This window comes from Amphiura filiformis, chromosome 18 (genome assembly GCF_039555335.1).
Source record: "Amphiura filiformis chromosome 18, Afil_fr2py, whole genome shotgun sequence".
Lineage (NCBI taxonomy): Eukaryota > Metazoa > Echinodermata > Ophiuroidea > Amphilepidida > Amphiuridae > Amphiura > Amphiura filiformis.
The window spans coordinates 27,076,087-27,090,091 of NC_092645.1; the positions used below are offsets into that span (position 1 = coordinate 27,076,087).

General features: G+C 37.1%; 1 long non-coding RNA gene across 1 annotated transcript; it reads right to left on the minus strand.

Moving 5' to 3' along the window:
- Positions 1-8,320: 8,320 nt before the first annotated feature.
- LOC140139421 (uncharacterized) lies at positions 8,321-11,554 on the minus strand. The gene is made up of 3 exons (XR_011857114.1): positions 11,404-11,554; positions 9,424-9,570; positions 8,321-8,497 (listed from the first exon to the last, which is right to left on the minus strand). It is a non-coding gene; the product is annotated as an uncharacterized lncRNA (long non-coding RNA).
- Positions 11,555-14,005: the final 2,451 nt, after the last annotated feature.

Below are 14,005 nucleotides of genomic sequence, written 5' to 3' on the forward strand. Positions count from 1 at the left end.
AAATGGTTTGATAATAATCTTATGAAAGCAAATGTGAAGAAAACAACAGTTTTGTTACTTGGTACACCTGTTAAAACTAGTAAAATTGATCATGTTAAAGTGTATATGAATAATGTTAAGATTGAAAATGTCACATGTTTTAAATATCTTGGTGTTCAAATTGATGTTAACTTGAAATGGAAAGAGCAGATCAACAATATTTGTCGTAAAGTGTGTACAAGTCTTGCAGTCATGAGAAGAATTAAGCCGTTTGTCCCAAGAAGTTCACTGATTACTATTTACAACACTATGGTTTTACCACATTTTGATTATGCAATTACTATTTGGAGTAGCTGCAGTGTAATAAACTTAAATAAACTTCAAAAACTCCAAAACACGGCAATGCGAATTATACTAAGTGTATCATACAGAACTCATATAAACGACATGTTATTTTAGGCTTCATGAATATAAAGAGACCGTATTATTTGGGTATTATACCCATATGGAATGTTATTTCGAAAGATATTCGTCAAGTCAACTCACTAATGCAATTCAAAAAGAAACTCAAAGAAGACCTGAAATTGTAGCACTACTAATTCTGCAGCTTATATGTCAAATGTTTTTAAATACTTCGTGTTTCTCTTTCCATTATTTTTAATTACAAAAACTTGGTTTTCATGCTGTATAATATTTATATAATGTATTTTATGCTGTGTAATATATTTATGTAAGCTCAATTTTTTATGGTTTTTAATAATGTATATTCTACGTGTATTCAATGCTTTTATATGTTTGTCTTGGGGCCCTACTGAAAATCAACATTGTAATATTTGTTGAGTAGGTTACCCTGTTTAAATATGGTTAATAAATAAATAATTTCAATCCGTTTTGAAATATAAGCAAATAAATTACATTTGAAGACATGTAAAAAAGAAGTCTGTTAAGGGTACATGCTCTTGGGTCATGACCTTGACATAGGGAATTTTTTTTATTTTATTTTTGACAAGAAGACATACATACCCTTCATATAAAATAACATGAATCCTGAAAAAAAGTGCCAATATGTAATTTCCCCCTATTTTGTCTCCCGTTGCTAATGAAAACAAACTCCGATTGTATTGCGTGAGGTCCATTTATTAAAAGCTCCATGGTAGGCACCAATTACTCTCTTAGTTTCGAGTCCAGACTGCATATTGTAAGGACGAACGACGTGTGTTTAGAACGACGTAAACCACAGCATAAACCGATTGCGAAGGAGACTAACTCTCAAGTCGAAGCGTTTCCGATTAGAACGTCAGTCCGGCAAACTCGTCAAATTGGGCATATAATATCAAAACGGGATGTACGAACGGGAATCAGGATATCGCGGTGCTTGAAACCGTACCGTGCGCCCAGCAGGTGCAGGGCCCGGTAACTTGCAGTAGTGTTTTGCTTTGCACTACAGCCCGGGCATGCAAGAAGTGCTGTGAAAACATATTTATATGGAAGATATGGGCCTATATTAGATTTACTGAAACCCGGGGCTCACAAAAATGATTATTATAAATGATCAACCAAATATTGTTGAAGGTCTATTGATCATTATTCAATGACAATGCCTATTGCCTCCGGCAAGGGGGAGGGGGGGGGGGGCAAATGCATACGGGGATTGCGCTTTTGCAAACAATCCGTACAGACACGGGTCCCTATTTTTGCTGAAAATCCTTATGGGTCCGTTAAACCCCCGTACCGTGAATCTCGATCTTTTCGGGGAAAATGGGTCTAGGCCTATAGAAAAGAAAACTTTAGACATGGGTCTATATTTTTGAGAAAATCCTTAGAAATGGGTAGGCCCCTCCCTACCTGTCCACGGTCAAATGGCAATGGGCAGGCCTACGGGTTTCAAGTCTGGAGCCTCCACCCCCGTCTAAAAAATATCAACTTGTCCCCCCCACCCGCATGCCCAGGGCCGGTTTTTAGGTGTCACTTCGCCTAACCATAATTATACGCCTAACGACCATACCCGTCATACGCGTAGGCCTACGGGGGGAGGGGCTTTTTGGGTGGCAAAAAAGAAGGGCAGCAGAGGCGGCAAAGGGATAGCGCGCAGTGGTGTAGATTTCTTTTTGACGTTTGGGGGGGGGGATGGGGGTTGGAAGCTGTTGTTTGTAAGTAGGCCTATACGGTGAATCCAGCACCTTTTGGCGACAGCATTATAAGCAACAAAATACTAGAAGATAACTTGTGACATAGGCCTACTAGATGCAAAAGTGGAATAAATTCGCGTTGAGCGTGCAAAAATTTGCACTTTGGGGGCTAGCTAAAATGGCCAATGAGGTTAATTTGGTCAGAAGCCCCGGGCAGAAACCCACATACAGGCGTCAACATTGGGAGGGTGATTGTATGGAACATCTACCCTGGCAAAATATTAGTGGGATTTATCCTCCATCCCACCAGGATCTACGCTTACAAAAGGGATCCGAAAATCTAAACTTCGAAAATAGTCCAATAGGCCTTCTGATTAAAATACAAAATAACAAAAACACAAAATACCGGTAACTTCCCATGACAATATGTCGGTTCATAAAATACAAATTTTGTATTAAATCCAACGCAAAGGTTTTTACTGCTTTTGGAAGGAGGGTGGTCCGAAATTTAAAAAAAAGTCGGCGGCAATGAAATTACGACCCCCCTTTTTACGGGAACCAAAAAATTATGACCCCCTCCGCTGATTGGCCTACACCGTAGGGGCTGTGCAATAATTATGACCCCTGGGGGAGGGTAAAATTGGCGGGGGGGCAAGAAATGTTTGGCGAGCCGAAAGGGGGGCAAGCAATTCCCCCAAGCGATTTTTGGCACGCATTCATGTAGACTACCCCGTAGTCCACTTGCCCATTGTACATACTCTGGATATTGTATTTAAGCTTAAAACTCTGATTTAATTAATGTGTGCACAATTGATAGATTTTCACATCTGATCAGTCACCCTACTCCCTCTGTTTGTTAGCTTCCCAAGTGGACTACTGACATTGCCTTGCGGTTAAGATTTTTAACACGGGACTCTATGGAGAGTTAGGCCAATTTCTGGCCTAATTAAAATTGGCCATGATGTAATGCATCTTTAAATGGATCTACCTTGTGATTGGTCGCCCATACCTCGCTATGGTTTAAATCGTCTGGGCCCGCGCCATTACCATTAACTACACCGTAAACAACTGTCTGTGGTATTTGCGGCGCTTTTGTGTTGACGCGAAAGTTAATCTCTCATCAAACATCTAGCGCGTATTTGTGGTTAATGGACTGATAAACAAGTATGCTTGACAGTGTGTTTTTAGAGAGCAAAGTCCAGGGGGTAAAGTTCTGCTTACAATTCAAAGTTCATAGTCGCAATTTCGGGGTTCGCTATCAATAAACTGGTAGATTCCAAAATCAGAATTGTTCAGTATTAAAGTGAGCCGTTATAATTATGCAAGATAATGTTGCATTCAATTACAGTACTTTTATTGTCACTAATCGTCTGATATTTTAAACTCTTTATGACCATTTTACTATTGAATACTTTAATTTTAATAAACATCAGTATAATTTTGAGTTCAACGAAATGGGTTCATCATGACTAATAATAACATATTTTTTAATAAAATTCGACTATGGCATAGTCTAGCATTCATGGGGCGCCTTTTTAAAAAACACTCTAAAATGGCTTGGGAAAAAAGTACGGAAACGCTTAAATTTTCCTGCTCGGAGCGCTGAGGGGGCAAATAATTTTGGCGGGCCGACGGGGGATTTTGGCGGGCCGAGAGGGGGAAGCGATTTTGGCGAGTCATTTGGAAGTTTTACCCCCGGGGGGTAAATTGCACAGCCCCTTAGGCCTACCCCATAAACAGGCTAAAATTGTATTGAAATCATTAAAATCTGAAATCTTTAATACATTAAATATGAAACACTGGCCCTGTTCTGACCACAGCTTCTAACATTCATAACATCGTTGGTCAATCATGTTCCAAACGGGATATACAACCGCGGCAGTCTTCTCCAAGTGTGTACATCTCGATTTGCCGGATTGACCCATGACCTCATGAAACGTAAACACATGGTCGGGCGTGAAATATAAATTTCTCCGTGTCTTCTTGCCAGGAAAATCAGGAATTTAACAAGTTGCAGTCATTTGATTGTGAGTAGCAAAGTACACAAGCAACCGGGCCTTGTCGTGGCTTATGAGGGCGAATTTCGTTTGACACTTTGTCAAATAAGTAACATAGAATTGAAAGAAATAATACGCGATTGACCGTATCTCTGAATCGTGTAAAAGCTTAGAAAGTGTTGACCATACCGTCTAAAAAAATTGATATTTCGAAATTGGCTGATCGTAATCCCCAAATTCGAGTATGCACATGTAGTGAAGATATGCACCATATCTTGCAAAGTAAATTTTTTTTGAAAATAATTAAACAAGCTATGAAAGCTAGACTCATTAAGACATTTTTGAAAAATACAAATTTCAGTCGTAAATTTAGGTTTTCTACAACTTGTAATTTTATTTCTGAAGTAGAGATATCAAAACTGAATAGCAAGAATGTTACTATGGGATGTTTTATAGATGACTACAATTTGGTTTAGAAATCGGAATGAGAAAAATTGATGAAATGACTGGTCAAAAAAAAAATAGCGAGTGCTATAATCAATGACCCAGTTCATTCACTCCCAGTCCCAATCAGAGTCTGAAAATTAAAATAGCAATGGAAAAATAATAGTATATAAACCTTTACCTTTAAGATGAGGTATAACTTTTATTTTTCCGATGATTATTTCTTGGGCCAAATTTGATACTTAATGTGGCAAAATCATCCCATTTTTTTGCTCAAAACCTCAAAAGAGGCAGTAACCTTAACCAAATTCACATGCTTTCAGAGACATTTTGGCACACATGCTGGCTTTTCAATCATACCAAAATCTTAATTTTTAAAGTTACTGGTAATGAGCCATCCTCCTTTCATAACCGATCGCAACATTAAACTTTAAATAAATAACATTCTATCTGAAAAAAAAAATCATTTGCCACCACCGACATGCGTTGTATGTTTGACTTTTATGTTCGGTGTATGCCATATTTTTTTCACAATGCGACGGATTTGCTTTACAAATCCATTAAAAAACATAATGATAAATTGAAAAGAAAAACACACACGGCCAACCAGGAGGCTTGATACAGAGGAAGTGCAGCAACCAGGCTCGAACTTCTGCAAGTAATGTATAATCATTATAAAATATTCATCTATCAAACATTCTTAAACACACTTTAGCGCGAATGTGTTGATGCGATACTCGTACGCTCTATTTGAACCAACCGCAGGTGCATAGCAACAATCGGACTGATGTATGATTTAATTTGATCTGAGAGTACTAAATTAGAGAGGCGCTACTTCGATCGCAAAGGTGAGGACAGTGTGAGCTCGGGACCTTGTGTAAGAGCTAGATGACTAATAGCTAGCTTGGCCTACGTCATTGATCTGGGCCCACATTTGCACTCATTGCAGAATGACGTCATTCACTCTTACGCTGCCTTTAGTTGGCAGACGACGCCGCAATAAAAACGTCTTTTCTCATCTTTTCTGAAGTTGTAAGTGATTATTTCTTTCATAGATTACCTAATTACCTTTTAAAACAAAATGTATGGTATATTTAGAATTGTTTTTATAATTTTATTACCGATTTAACCATGATTTAACCCAGTAATTATCACTCGTGCTTGATGGTACAAAAAGGTGATCGATAGTTTATTACGCAGCGGGCAGTACACATATCAGTGGACTTCGGTTGTATATATAAATGCGCATATATAAATGCGCACGTGACATCTACAAGTCGCCATACCGTATTAAACGATATAAGGTACCCGGATGTACATAAATTCCCCGTGCAAAAGTATAGGGGAAAATGACAGGTCGCAAGGAAAATTGCTTTTGCAAAATAGTGGCATTGATTGCAAAGGGTAAAATAACTTGACCCGAAAGATAAACTCTTTATTAACGTTTTCCATCACGGAAAAAAAAAACTACGGAAAAGCTAGATATAGCCGATTTACAAACTTATATTTCATAATTTCCGTGCTAAATGGGCGTGCCAATTGGCCATATCTATGACGTAGTGCTGGTTTCATACTATCATGCTGCTTGCCGCCGACCGGTGTGACACACGCGCATTGTAGACAAACAGACACAATCAAGACTTGTGAATGGCTGATAAGTCATGCCTCTTGTCGCAACGGCATGAAAGTATGAAAGGGGACAAGGTCAGAACTGTGCAGGCGGCGGATGACATGATCGAGCCGGCAACTTGTGAAACCGCCCGGCCGTATGGCATTTTCCAATAATAGGGTATCATTACTACGTCATTGGTGTGATTGCTCATGCATGCAATTCCTCCACATAGGCTGTTTAGCTTATTCATGAAAGTGGCCTCTTGACATGATATAACAGTAACCTTTATGTCATTAGTGAGGCCCACTTACAATGTTCAACACAAAGTGAACAATACTATAACTTGGAGGACAAACAAACGAACACCGCCAAATTCGACTGACGTGTGTACAACGTGGGAAGCTATGGGGAAATTGAAGACTCGCTCTCTGATCATGCATGTGTTTATGCATGATGGTTCGGTTAGCGGTTACTTAGCAACTCTCGTTCCGCTTGGGTTTATTGCATAGGGCCTACACTCTATAGTCGGTTAATTTTGTGGGGTTCATTATCGAACCCCAACGGTTTTAGCTTGTATTTATATTATTTATCAACATAGGCCTATTTGTTTGTGATATTTCAAGCGTTTTAAAATTTCAAAATAATCCCATTCAATTACACGGTTGACGATGAAAATTTACTGAATTTAGAGAATGCAATGCGGCCACCACCTGGAACTGTGGTCGCAATTTCAGTGATTGACAGTGAGGTAACACGAACATGGCACTGGCCATCTAGTCACGTGCGCATTTATATATGCGCATTTATATATACAACCGAAGTCTACTGCATATTGCAACTGTCCTCTGACCCTGACTGACCGACACTGTTTGTCACGTAGACAGACCGTGACTATGAATGGCCAAGTGGACCAAAAAACGTGTAAGAATATGCATGTACTCTTACACGTGTAAGATGGCATCTTACACGCGTAAGATTACATCTTATACGTGTAAGATCGCATTTTATACGTCTTAGAAACTAGCGGGCTGCTTAAATTGACGAATCATATAAAGAACCCATATTTAAACCCCAAACAACCAATCATCTTACGCGTAATCATCTTCGACCAATGCAATCTCGCCATAGCATTTCTTACACGCGTAAGAATTACCTAGTAGGGATGGACGGTATTCCAATTTGACTAGTACATACAACGAGCGTCGAATAATCTCAGCCTCGATATCAATATATACCACGGTAGATTTCACAAACGTGATCATTTTACTTTCACCTCTTGAAATTAATTGATATTGAGAAAAAATGACTCCAGATAACTGAGAAAAAGTAACCAGAAAGTGACGGGCTGTGACCATGACGGTCCAACAATCCGAACAATTCCTGACAGAGTTTTAGCACAATAACAGGACATTGCAACACTCATACACATTTAGAAAATGCCTGGTTTACGATGTTTAAGACAAAGCAAGACCTTCTAAACCAAGCAAAAGACATGGTAACCAACGTTCCCCGGGCAAGAGCAGCTTGACATGGGATGGAATCATGTACGTTACAATAGATGACACTGTAAGGCCAGTATGTTGGTGACGAGATCTAAATATATTCGGTATACATATTCGGTCCATCACTAAATTCAAAATCTTACACGTATAAGAAGTTGTGGGTGTTACAAATCTAAAAATGTTTTTACATATTATTGGTTGAAGTTTGCTACATGTAGTATGATTGGTTGTTTGTGATTTCTTACTCTGTGATTCGTCAACTCAGCGTATAAGATGCAACCTTACAGGTGTAAGGTGCAATCTTACACGTTTTTTTTTTACCACTGACTGTTACTGTTATACAGGTCTTGTCCTCAGAATCGGTATAGGTAATTTTTACAGAGTACCGCTAGCCTGATGTGATTCAAATTTGGTATACTCACGATTAATATATTGATTTGAATTGTTGTGCATCGTCTCATATAACACGCGAATAATTATTTTTACAGCAAAATAGCTCAGCTTAGCCTACTTAAAATATTAATGATGTCGTCCGTGTTATATGAGACGATAGATGCACGACAGCGGCTAAAACAATGCCTTTATTCTCTAAGTATTATTGAAAAATAACACAATATTTTTTTTCACTACAATTTTGTTTACGCTACTCACAATACTGGGTACATGTAACACTAGCTGTTTGGCAAATAATTCCAGGTTGCAGCCATGTGTTTTGATGACATTCAGTCAGTCGTTTTTCATTGCCTTTACATGATAAATTATTTAGCCATGCAGGTATTGCTGCATTCGCTGGCTGGGTCGGCGTATTGGACGGAAACCGGGCCCCGTTGTAATCTGTTGATCAAACATATCGTCCAAGATTGATAAAATAGCATTAAATTTTAAAATTAAACGTTTAGAGGCCTTCTGAGCAGAGCTTGAATTTGTCACTTGTTACTGCCATTTAAAGTCTGTTCAATATTATAGCTGAAACGTGATATACACAAAAATGTACTGCTCTTAAACAAATGGGGGAAAAGTCACGTTGTCAACTTATAGTGTAACATACTTTAGTTGCTAGTGATCATTTACAGAAAGATGGAACATGACTTTGGTCAAGGTGTGATAACAAAGGTTACTAGTCGAGGTATTAACATGGCTCTTACTTGCCAGAATGTCCAGTGCAAAAATTGTTTTAGGCCTATATATCCAGTGTGTATCCCAGCTAATTGTGTAAGGCATATGTTACGTAATATATCCATTTTTTATCCAGTGCATATCTTACCTAATATTGTTTAAGGCATATATCCAGTACGTATCTTACCTATATAATTGTGTAAGGCATGTGTAAATTACGTAATATATCCAGCGCATATCTTACCTAATTATGAAAAGCGAATGTTACGTAATATGTCCAGTCTATATCTTTTCTAATTGTGTAAGGCAACTGTTACGTAATATATATCCAGTGCATATCTTACCTAATTGTGTAAAGCAGATGTTACCTAATATATCCAGTGCATATCTTGCATAATTCAGTAATTCACCTTTTCGGTAAATCCCATAAGCCTTTGCGTGTACACCTGAGAATTTGTCATTTGACGTCACGCCGACTTGCAATGCGCAGTAACGATGTTCGATAAACGATATGCGCATCGGCGCAGATCGGCGTGACGTCAAATGACGATGTCTCAGGTGTACTCACAAAGGGTTATGGGATTTACCGAAAAGGTAAATTGTGTTAGGCAGATGTTACATAATATATCCAGTACATATCTTACCTAATTGTTTGCACACTACGTGAGCATTCTTATGTGTCCATCCTGTATCACAAACTCGTCCCCAGGTGCCACCGTTATATATTTCAACGTAGCCACTAGCATCACTGTCACCTCTTCGTAACCGAATATCTCCATCATTACTCTGACCTTTGGAGTAGAATATGATTGACCAATATGCATTCACATTAACGTAAGTATAATAACTATCGAAAAATACTAAGCCATATTATAACATTTTCATACAAAATAGTTTAGCATTTCTTTGCCATAAAATGTTAGTTTTACTGTCGGATATATCCCTTTTATTTTTGAGCCGAACAACTACGGCAAAGCAAAGAAAATTGGAATTTACTACCAGCGCATATGTCGCCAATACGTACCACTCATTCGGTCATGTTATGGTACGACCCTTTGTTGTGTAGATCACCGTCCCGCACGCAGTGTGCGTACTGTGTATTATGAACATCGTGTATGTGTTCGACTGATAATTCCATCGTAATAATAAAATGACGTTTCCATCGTTTTATTCAAAATCTCGGATTTTGACAAAACTACAGCACCTAGAGTTTTGATTTTTGCAGGGTATATTGGTTTAATAAAGTACAATATAATCGTGTAAAAAATTAATTTAAAAGAAATCAGTGAATGCGTCCTTCTCAGCAAATGTTATACTATGGCTTTAATAACATCTATCAGTGATTCTTCTTAGTTTCAAATTAAGTAAATTTGTTTTATGCATTAAAGTTATAAAGTTGGCATGCAATGTCATAAATAAGACAACATGAAATAGTACAGGCAAAAATCAGAGGATGATTTAAGAACTTCCCACCACGCCACTGTGTTGACTTGCGGTTAGCACAGCTGTGTGAGTGAACATGACACGACTGCTCGCACATTGCATTGACGGCCATGGTTAAATTTGAATTTGGACTGATATATTTACAATAAAAACGCATTCACAATGCTGGTCGATTTCACATTTTATGTTACCTACAGAAGGTGTGAATTATCCTTCATGCATACACCACTTTAGATCTGAAATCGACCAACTAATAATGACACACGCACAATTCTTAAACAACATCTTTTGCACAGAATTCAATGGGATTTGAAAAATAACGTGGCAGTTGAAACTCTGGTGATAACACGTTTGCAGTGCATGATGGGGCTTCCTTAAATCCTCCTCTGAACAAAAATAGAACCAGTAAAATATTATGCTTCATTTTTAGAATGCTAATACTAATGATAATAAAAATAATAATAACTCAATAATAATACAGCCAATTCTCTACAAATTATGTGTATATAACACAAAATGCAAGGAGGAATATTTTGCGTTATATTTGCATTTTAAAGCTCAATTCAGTAGTGACGAAAATAATAGTTCAACTGCGCATAACATGTGACAGGCTTACCACTGTTATAGTAATAATAATAATAGCCTATAACCCTAACCCTAAACCCTAACCTAACTCTAAACGCCAACCCTAAACCATAACCCTACTTTTTAAAACTTTTTTCCCCATAATTTTCCTCATTCTTCAAGCCCTGCCCTCTTTCGGGGGCTATCCTATAGTTTAAGCTTGTTGGATATCCATATTTCGCGGTTAGTGCTTCTTTTGTAGCTATGCGGGGAAAACTAGTTGGATATCCACATTTCGCGGTTAGTGGTTCTTTTTTAATGATGATGATGATGATGATGGATGATGATGGGATGATGATTATGATGATGATGATGATGATGATGATGATGATGATGATGATGATGATGATGATGATGATGATGACGATGACGATGACGATGACGATGATGATGATGATAATGATGATGATCACGATGTTGGCAACAACAACAATAATAATGTTATGATGAAAACAATGTTGACGACAACGATGATCACGAGGATTATTATAATAATTATACTTTATAGCGACCATTTGCGTAATATTTTGTCAATAAATAAATTATCCATATCTTACCTTGTACAAAAGTAAACCGTAAATCTATATATACAAATGCTATCCATAAATATAAAATAATATCCATGGTAGTCCAGGATTTACGTGACATCGGGCGAAAACATGTAGTAATATTATCTCTCCACTACAAACATCGGTGAAACTGGTTGAAGTGAAATCCACTTGTCCTTATTTATATAATAATTATTATAATTCAAAAATAATATTCCGAAATCAAGTCATGATAAAAACAACTTATTTCAAAACAACATATTTCTAAACTTAATCGGGCTCGGTTCCGTTATATGACATTGAACTCGAAATCGCCCACATTATTTCACAATACCTTTCGCCTGCAACAAAAGTTCGTGTTTCCATATTAATGCATTTAAAACTAATTTGACACTATTGCATTTTATTTCATATATCATCCCCAGCAACTGACTGATCGTTTTGTTAGCGTCGCAGCATCTATTGATCGGTGAACTTAGCATACGCAGCATGCGAAATATTGATAAGTGTTAACACCTTTTGTTATCCATCAATAGACGTACAGGTGACAACTATTGTTTTTTGTTTAAAAAAAATCGATCTTGTCTGATTTGCATATGAAATAATCGATATGTGATCAGATTAATTGTAAAAAGGTGTAAATCACTCGCTTTCACATTCGTTCTCTTTCACATTGGGTTATAAAAACGTATCATTCGTATAATTTATATAAATATTTTCTTTTAAGTCTGCAGCGTAAGGGCAAAGTAAACTGTAATAAAAATTATAATAGGAGTGATTCACTACGATCGGTCCTTAATTCTACTCGCGTGCTTGAGTACTAAACAAAAGTTCTTTAAGATATTCATCATCCGATTCAACATGATTTATTATTTGTAGAATTGTCCGTGTTATCATGCTAGTCCAAAAATATAACAAACTTACGTGCGTTGCCGGACTATTTTACCATCATCAGGTTGTCAAATAAACGCAACCCAGAAAGTATCGAAACGATTATAGATGGACAGATATTTCGGGAACTGAAATATATAGCAACAACTTATTTAATGTATATATAGCGCAGCTTTCTCCTGCGCATTTTGATACCTCTTTTGTTGCTCTACGATATCATTTGGATGAGTTATGGGCGCTTGAGTGGCTACAAGTCGGATTTTGAAAATTGCACTGAGCTCCTATTCAAGCCAAAAGATAAGACATCTTGTTCAGAGCATGCGACGACGAATCCATGCAGTGATAGACAATGATGGTGGGCACACCGAGTATTGAGACGTCAGCAGAAAGAGTTCATGAGATAAGTCAGACATAAGTAAAGGGTAGCAAGTATTGAAGTTGGAAGTCGAAGGAGTAAAATAAAGTGAAGTTCATGGTTAAGTAAACAGAGAAAATCGGTGTCTTTTGTCTTGATTTTGTGCGCGTGTGTGTACACGACGAACGCATTTGGCTTGAATAGGCTAAGTGCAACAAAAGAGGTATCAAAATGCGCAGGAGAAAGCTGCACTTTACATACATTGAATAAGTTTTGCTATACATTTCAGTTCCCGGTATATCTGACCATATATAATCGTTTCGATGCTTTCTGGGTTTTCGTTTAGATGACTTACGTTGTACTGCCCATCATCATTGTTCATTGGTCGGGGCACTATAGCAGTCAACAACTGCTGGAGAACGATCATTACAGCAACAGTAGCATCGATAGAGATAATCAAATCATGTCATGTGCACGTATATTATTGTAATATTTTTGGACTAACATTGGGGAAATGATAAAATAATCGATCACGCTTGACAAGGAACTTCGAAATGTAAAACTCTATTAAGCCAATAACAAAGATCGCAACTTTCCAGAAAATCAAAATGATAAGATAAAATGTTTATGTTTTTAAATCGCATACATTGTCATGATGGTTATGTGCATGTGTAACTAGGGTTAGACGACATTTGTGGCAGAGGTGTTTTTTTTTTTTTGCCTAAGAGCATGTTTTAAATAATAAAAAAGGTACTTAATTTTTGAGGAATGCCTTTTTATGAAAATACTGAGTCAATAATAATGAGACAATGTAATTCGACAAAGTTACATAATCACAGTGACAGACCAAATTTTATTAAGTTGAAGAAGGAAACGGCGTGCAAAAGACAATGCCAATATTTACACAATATAACATTGTATAATTATAATAGGTGAAATTCACAACCACATCATACCAGATACAGTAAAATTACTTAAATGATCAATTATAATTATTAATTAAGCAGTGATTGGGGTAATCTACTAATTGTTTTGAATGAGTCCAGATTAAACTGATACGGATCTGATTAGGGCATGTGTATGGGTATTTATGCGCTGCGTTTTGGTCTTCCATGCCGCAGTGTACTCGATTTAGATCAAACACTATCTACTCGATTTGGATCAAACCAATATGAATTTATCTGGATTCAAAACATCTTGTAGGTAAAACCCAATTAGGATTTCCACGGAATTTACATTGTTTAAGCTGGATCCTTTTAAAAATACAAAACTTATTTTAATTTGTGTAATTAACTGTGTAAGTGTAAATTAAAAAAGAAATTTTAAAAACTTTAAAAATATGGATAAAGTAAGCAACAATATTTA